Source organism: Emys orbicularis, chromosome 3 (genome assembly GCF_028017835.1).
Source record: "Emys orbicularis isolate rEmyOrb1 chromosome 3, rEmyOrb1.hap1, whole genome shotgun sequence".
NCBI classification, from domain to species: domain Eukaryota; kingdom Metazoa; phylum Chordata; order Testudines; family Emydidae; genus Emys; species Emys orbicularis.
Window position 1 is genome coordinate 7,247,924 of NC_088685.1, and position 8,325 is coordinate 7,256,248.

Below are 8,325 nucleotides of genomic sequence, written 5' to 3' on the forward strand. Positions count from 1 at the left end.
CAGCAAGTGGGAGGCAGCAGGGGGCAGAATGGAGGGAAGCGGTGGGGTGGAGATGTTGTTAGGCTGACGTGTTTGGGAAGCGTGAGGCGTCTGGAAGGCTGCGCCAGCGGGGGGCGGGGGGGGGAGAGGCTGTGGGGGTGCAGGGTAAGACTGTGTCTCTGTTTAGGGAGAAGGACGGGCTCGGTGTTTGGGGCAGTACTGGGGGCTGCAGGTAGGAGGAAGGGAGTCAGATCACTGTGGCATAGAGGCCAGACGGGGGAAGGGAGAGGCCGGCGGGCCAGCACTCCATGGTTATCGTCTCACCTTTTCTGGCCCTCACTGTTGTCACATGGAAATCCCAGGCTAGGTCTACACTACGGGGGGGGGTGTCGACCTAAGATACGCAACTTCAGCTACGTGAATAGCGTAGCTGAAGTTGCATATTTTAGGTCGACTTACCTGGCTCTGAGGACGGCGGCGAGTCGACCACTGCCGCTCCCCCGTTGACTCCGCTTCCGCCTCTCGCTGCGGTGGAGTTCCGGAGTCGACGGCAGAGCGATTGGGGATCGATTTTATCACGTCTACACTAGACGCGATAAATCGATCCTCGATAGATCGATCGCTACCTGCCGATCCGGCGGGTAGTGAAGACGTGCCCCCAGTAAAGATCCTGAGCCCTTGTCCTTCCTGGCCCCAGAAGAGGAGTTTGCCAGGGGCCTGGCGTGACTGGGTGGGCATGTTTACACTGCAGTACAGATAAGATGCCTGCTGGCAGCCCAGGTTGGTGTTGCTAGCCGGGCTGACCGGCCGGGCAGCGGGGCGCAGAGCAGGCTTGTCCCCAGTGCTTGCCGTGGGCAAGGAGACTGGCAGGAGTTTGGGCATAAAAACTGAAACAGCGCTGCTCCTGCCGGAGTGTGGCCAGTCTCTGGCTCCAAGAAAGGAAGGCAGGCCCCGCTCTCCATGAGTGTATTCCTCCCTGAGGGAGGCTGTCCTGTGCTTGCCTCTAGCTCTGCCACAGACTCCCTGGGTGACCTTGGGCAAGTCACTGCCCCATGCTGTACCTCAGTTTGCCCAGCTGTAAAAGAGGGATTAAAAGTAAGGCCCTACCTCCTTGGGAGGCTGCAGGGCTTAATTCACTGACGACATCTGCAGCTCCTGTTGGCCGCAGTGAGAGTCTGGCCAGAATAAAAGCTGCATCAGGCATTCAGGATTTAAGCCTTTTGGTAACAATGACGTGCTATTGTTGTTTGCTATGTACTACAGAAGCTGCTGGAGACCAGCGCTGCACTGTGCTAGGGGCTGTACAAACACATAGTCCCTAAAGAGCTTACGATCTCACCAGCCAGGGGAGAAAGGCGGATGATTGTCCCCACTTTACAGATGGGGACCTGAGGCAGAGAGGGCTTAAGGGTGGGATTCACAAAGATATTTAGGCACCTAACGCCCATTGATTTCAAGTGACTTGCCCAAGGTCCCACCGGGAGGCTGTGGCAGAAATAGGGCTGGAGTCCCCATTAAGTGCAGTAGTGCCCTGGACACATAGCTAAAGCTAACTGTTTTGTGTGGCGTATCCCAACATGCAAGCTGTCTCTGGAGATGTGTGATATGGATAAATAAATAAACCACCTCCGAAGGAGCGAGGGAACCTGAGGGCTTGGGAAGGGGGACAAGGTCGGGGTGAAAATGGATTGAGTATCACTGAGGCAGGGAGGCCGTGCAGGCGCTGAGCTGCAGAGGAGAATGCTCTCTGGTCAGCAGAGGTGAGGGCCCGTGACTGGCCGGGGCTAATTAGTGGAAGGCGCAGGCAGGTGAGTGGAATGAGAGAGGGGCCCAGCCTGGCCTGCAGGAACAAATCCGGAGGGTGGGTTTGAAAATGCAGGAGGGCAGATTGGAGCTGGCTCCTGAGAAGAAGGGAGCAGTGTGGCTGTGCTCCATCAGGAGACGGCAGGTGGCAGCATTCTGCGCAAGCTGCAGGCAAGCCAGCTGGGATGGGGGAGGCCAGGAAGAGGGATGCTGCTGCAGTAGACAGGGTGTGTGGCAGTCGGGGTGGCAGGGATGTGTAATGAGGCTTTGCATTTCAATAGCTCCTTTCACAGGGGAAGGCCAAAGTCCTTTACAAACAATGGAGCCTGCAGGGAGGGAGTCACCCCTGCTTTGCACATGAGGAAGCTGAGGTACAGGCTTCATTAATTAACTGATGTGATTGGCCCAAGGTCACCTAACACCTTGGTGGCAACACTGGCACTCAGGTATGCCCTGACTCCTGGTCCCCTGCTCTGTCATCTCTGTCATTGTATTTACAGCTCACCCACCCCGGTAGTGGCTGGGGATTGCACACCTAGACTCTTGCCATCCTAAGGATCAGGCCCTTCCCCTACTTGGATTTTTTTCCTTCCCCTCTGTGCTCCAGCTTCCTTCCTGTTATCCGGGGTAGGCTGCAGAGAAACGTACTGAAGCCAATAGCCCAGCAATGGGAGTAGAGGTAGGGTGACCAGATGTCCCGATTTTATAGGGACAGTCCCGATTTTTGGGTCTTTTTCTTATATAGGCTCCTATTACCCCCCACCCCCGTCCCGATTTTTCACACTTGCTGTCTGGTCACCCTAGGGGGGCTGGGCGGTGGCTGATGCGCCGTCTCAGATGTAATGTAAAATTAAGGTTACCATATTTTAATTTTAAAAAAGGAGGACACTCCACGGGGACCTGGCCCCGCCCCAACTCCGCCCCTTCCCCACCCCCAGCCCTGCCCCAACTCCGCCCCTTTCCCGCCCCGCCCCTTCCCCAAAGTCCCCGCCCCAACTCTGCCCCCTCCCCTGAACGCTCCGCCCCCTGCTCCTCCCCCTCCCCTGCTTCCCGCGAATCAAATGTTCGCGGGAAGCCTGAAACAGGGGGAGGCAGCAGGTAGGCTGGGGCTGGGGCTGGGGCTGGGGTAGGGCGGCCCAGTCCCTCCCTATTTTCCCGGACATGTCCGGCTTTTTGGGATTTCCTCCCGGACGGGGATTTGAGGCCCAAAAAGCCGGACATGTCCAGGAAAATCCGGACGTATGGTAACCCTATAAATGGACCCTTGAAGTCAGTGAAGTCCCAATGGCTCTTTTCGCATGAGCAGGGAATGTAACAGTACCTAGATACGATGATGATAGAAAAGCTGATGATGGATGAATGTGGCCTGGTCAAATTCCAGTATTCTGCCTAAATACCGTTTCAGTTGGGATGCACGTCATTCCTGTGTGAAATGGCTGGGCTGTGGTGCTGTGCACGGCTGAACAGCTTCCACCTTTCAACCCAGAGGTGGCTGCACTTCACTGATGGGTCTGTCTAGCAGTGTTTTTCCTGTATGCACATGCTATACAAAGCTTTAGAAACTCCTCTGTGCTCCTAGCAGCTCTAGTTTTAAACGTAACTATCTTGCTGGGGCTAGTATATTTGGATGGCAATAAATCACAATCTTTATTTTCCTCCCCTGCCTTGGCGTCCTCTGTCTGTAATATCTTTAGCTGCTGTCGTCTGGGGTTGTTATTTATGCTGCTTCCCGTGGCTGCAAATCGGCCGTATCTACGCAAACTGCCACCAACATGCACAGCAAAGCCGGGAGCTGGGCTGTATCTGGAATCCTTTCCCTTTTTTTCAGCACAATAATTTTTAAAGGTTTTAACAACCTGGGATTTCTTTATTTTAGTGACTTGGCCTTCAAGTTGCTTGACATTTTCATGAGGAAACGTAGCTGTTTGCCTTACAGGTTCTCCGTAAAGGACAACAAAATTCCTTTTTTGTTGCTTTATAATGAAGAGAGAAGCCCTGAAAGATTTTTTCCCCTCTTCTGGAAAAGGGATATGGGCTTTTTTTGGAGGGGGAGCAGGGGTTAGTTGCTTTCATATTAAAATATCTGGTTTTTCTCTCGCTCTGTCTTTGCTGGAGGGCTCTATGGAAGACCGGAGAACTACTGGGGTTATAGGATGAGGAGGAGAGAGGCGACTCAAAGCTGAGCTCTTGGGAAGGGAATTTTAAACCAGAAAATTTTAAATTCCTTGTTTAACTCAAACACATGTGCTAAAAAGATCTCCGGAAAGCCTGGGACACAGTGATGACGGGCAAGGAAAGCTCGCCCTCCAGGTCTCCGGCCCAGCAAGGAGGCCTCCAGGAAAAGCAGGGGAGTTACCCAAGGTGAAAATCCCTTGTCTTCACTTCCCAGGTCACCCTGAATGTTGTCTGGCCAGTTGGATAACAACAATGCTTTTCATTTCTCCAGTGCCCTCCACCCAAGTGCTTTTATTACAGACGTCAATGGATGATGCTTCACGGAGCCTGTGTGATGTAGCAACCATCATGGTCCCAGAGATGGGGAAACTGAGGCACATATAAGCGAAGGAACTTCCCCAAAGTCATGACCTGATCTATGGCGGAGCAGGAACTACAAATGGGTCTGGCACTTTAACCCCAAGGCTGCTGCTCCCCGTTACACTCACAATAATGCCCAATGCTGTGCTGCTTGGGAAGATGGTCTAATGGCTGAGACATTGGACTGGATGTCAAGATAGCTAGGTTCAGTTCCCAGCACTACTATATGTTCCCTGTGTAACCTTGGGCAAGTCATTCAATTTCTATAAGCCTCATCTGTAAAATAGGAACAATCATCTTTTCTTTTCATAGAATCATAGAATATCAGGGTTGGAAGGGACCTCAGGAGGTCATCTAGTCCAACCCCCTGCTCAAAGCAGGACCAATTCCCAACTAAATCATCCCAGCCAGGGCTTTGTCAAGCCGGGCCTTAAAAACCTCCAAGGAAGGAGACTCCACCACCTCCCTAGGTAACGCATTCCAGTGCTTCACCACCCTCTTAGTGAAATAGTGTTTCCTAATATCCAACCTAGACCTCCCCCACTGCAACTTGAGACCATTGCTCCTTGTTCTGTCATCTGCCACCACTGAGAACAGCCTAGCTCCATCGTCTTTGGAACCCCCCCTCAGGTAGTTGAAAGCAGCTATCAAATCCCCCCTCATTCTTCTCTTTCGGAGACTAAACAATCCCAGTTCCCTCAGCCTCTCCTCATAAGTCATGTGCTCCAGCCCCTAATCATTTTTGTTGCCCTCCGCTGGACTCTTTCCAATTTTTCCACATCCTTCTTGTAGTGTGGGGCCCAAAACTGGACACAGTACTCCAGATGAGGCCTCACCAATGTTGAATAAAGGGGAACGATCACGTTCCTCGATCTGCTGGCAATGCCCCTACTTATACAGCCCAAAATGCCGTTAGCCTTCTTGGCAACAAGAGCACACTGTTGATTCATATCCAGCTTCTCGTCCACTGTGACCCCTAGGTCCTTTTCTGCAGAACTGCTACCTAGCCATTCGGTCCCTAGTCTGTAGCAGTGCATGGGATTCTTCTGTCCTAAGTGCAGGACTCTGCACTTGTCCTTGTTGAACCTCATCAGGTTTTTTTTGGCCCAATCCTCTAATTTGTCTAGGTCCCTCTGTATCCGATCCCTACCCTCTAGAGTATCTACCACGCCTCCCAGTTTAGTGTCATCTGCAAACTTGCTGAGAGTGCAGTCCACACCATCCTCCAGATCATTAATAAAGATATTAAACAAAACCGGCCCCAGGACCGACCCTTGGGGCACTCCGCTTGAAACCGGCTGCCAACTAGACATGGAGCCATTGATCACTACCCGTTGAGCCCGACGATCTAGCCAGCTTTCTATCCACCTTACAGTCCATTCATCCAGCCCATACTTCTTTAACTTGGTGGCAAGAATACTGTGGGAGACCGTATCAAAAGCTTTGCTAAAGTCAAGGAATAACACATCCACTGCTTTCCCCTCATCCACAGAGCCAGTTATCTCATCATAGAAGGCAATTAGGTTAGTCAGGCATGACTTCCCCTTGGTGAATCCATGCTGACTGTTCCTGATCACTTTCCTCTCCTCTAAGTGTTTCATAATTGATTCCTTTTCCATCCTTTGTCTTATCTAGTTAGAAAGGGTAAATTCTGCGAGGCCGGCGCTGTCTGTGTGTGTTCACGATGCCGAGCACATAGGGACCTGAGCTTGGATAGGGCCTGTGGGCCCTACTGAAAACTGAACCACTATCACAAGGCTGCCATGTGGCGGGGGCTCCTCCCCCTGGAGTCAAGAGGTTTCCCTTCCTTTCCCCGGCTCCTCTGTGTTGCAGCCATTGCCCTGACAGCCCACGGGGACTGGATTGGCTTGAGAAAGTGCTGAGCAGTGTGACTCTGGGGCAGCCCCACAGAGCTGGTTTGGTTGTGCACGCAGCTGTTTCTCATGTGCGGACGCACACACACCCTCTATCTGGCAACATGTTTTTTGTGCAACCCAGTGTTTGTGTTGTCAGGTAGGTCCCAAACTTGTCGTACCTGTTTTGCTCTCAGCCTGGGCTGCTCACATACACTCCCTTCTTATCCCTGTCGCTGTCTCCCTGCTCCACTTTTATTGGTGACCGTGAGAATGCCACACACGGAGCGGGGGCTCGAAAGCCTGAGGTGGAGGGAAGCTGCCCGCTGGCTCATTCCCATGTGGTCGGGACAGGTTCAGGGAGAATTGTAACCTAGAGCCTCCAGGGCCCCATACTTTTAAGGAGGCTGAGACGAAGGACAAAAAGAAGCCAGGCCAATGTTGGGGGGATGAAAACTAGTGGCTTTAATAACTCTCTCAGCATGGGGAGGTGCCAGGCTGCAAGCACCAGCATTGTTATCAGCAGGCTACTATGCAAAGATTAATGTCAGTTATAAGGTGGGTGTCTCAAAGGGAATGATTAAGCAATGGTGCATGGTGAGGTGCCGTGCTTGCAAGAAAATCATCTAATCACAGAGATGCTTTGAGGCACAGGATGCAGCTGATTGCCTCAGAATACCGAGGGCACGATAATTTCACGATAACCAACGCTTCCTCAAATTGTCCTTCAGTTTTATGCCTGAAGGCAGCGCAGGGTTTTAGTGCATTAGAGTCACAGCAAGAGATTCTGTTCTCAGGGCTGCAGCGTATAATACCTAGGGACATGACAGCTAGAAACAGGGAGACTGACTGGAAGGCGCTAGAGAGAGACACACACATGGCCTGGCCTCTGACGTCTGCTTTTCAGGAGATCTAATCAGAAATATCATCAATCCCATGTGTAAATTTCTTTAAATACTGGTGCTTCCCCCACGTACCTGGTAGCTTCTTCCAGGTGTTTGTGACCCTCAGCTCCCTACCCCCAAACTCCTCTGGGTTTAATTTTGGTTTTATGCCACCTTCGGTCTCACTTGCAAAGCAGAACAAGGAAAATCACTTTCCCCTACTCTTTGGGTTGTTTGTGAACTGTTCCTGTTGATCCACTATTCGCGATGTGTGACCGGCTCCCCTGAATGACCCAGAATAGTTTCTTCTCCCTGCCTGGATGACTGAAACTCCTCAAGTGGTAGACTAACAGAGTGAATGACGGGTAACATCTTTTCAGGTAGGAATTTCTGGACAAACTATCATCTGTGCTAAAATCCCTGCAAATGTGGGAATTTACAAGCGTTTTCCCCAACTCCCAAAGGTTGTCCAAGTGCTTGTAAAAGACGAATAAGAAGACCCCACTGGCAGCAGTGACTCGGACTGGGAGCTCTGATTGAGGAACTGATCCGATTCTCCCCTGCCCCCCTCCAGCTTTGTTCTCGACACATTTTGCCCCATTGATCATCAGCACGATATTGTCCCCAAATGTTGTCATGCCGTCAAATGTGCGCACAGAGAAGGCCTGCACACAGTGAGAAGCCTGTCCAGTCTAACCTACAAAGCACCACCAGACCAGAGGGCTTGTTGCCCTACATCTAGTTCAATGTCAGGGCTCTAAAGAGGGTCATTACAGAGCTGCTACAGTAATCCCAGGAGCAGACAATTGCATGGCAGCAAGTCCACCAGAAAGAAGCCCACTGGTTCCTTGGAGCTTGGTTTCCTGTCATCTCGCTCCCCTGGGTTCTGGGCCAGAGCCGGCTCCTAAGGCATACAGCCCAGGATTCCAAAAACAAATCGCATCTCAGCTCTCACGGTCAATAGTTTGTACTCCCCTTCCAGGTGACACACACCAGCCAGCCAACAACTTTATGTCTTGGTGTCACTCAATAAGCTATAAAAGCAAAAGTCTCTCTCAGGCCCTACCACTGCTCCATATGCAGATCAGATGAACTGTAGGGGGGGCTAGAGACTATGGAAGGGAAGCTAGTTAAATAGACTCTAACAACCATTCTGATCACTTAACAACAACCAGATAACAATCTTGTCCCCTTCTGCAACTCCTCTCACTTGAAGGCCTTATGGCACTTTATTCCACTAAGGAGTTAATCCTTGTGATGCCCTGTGAAGT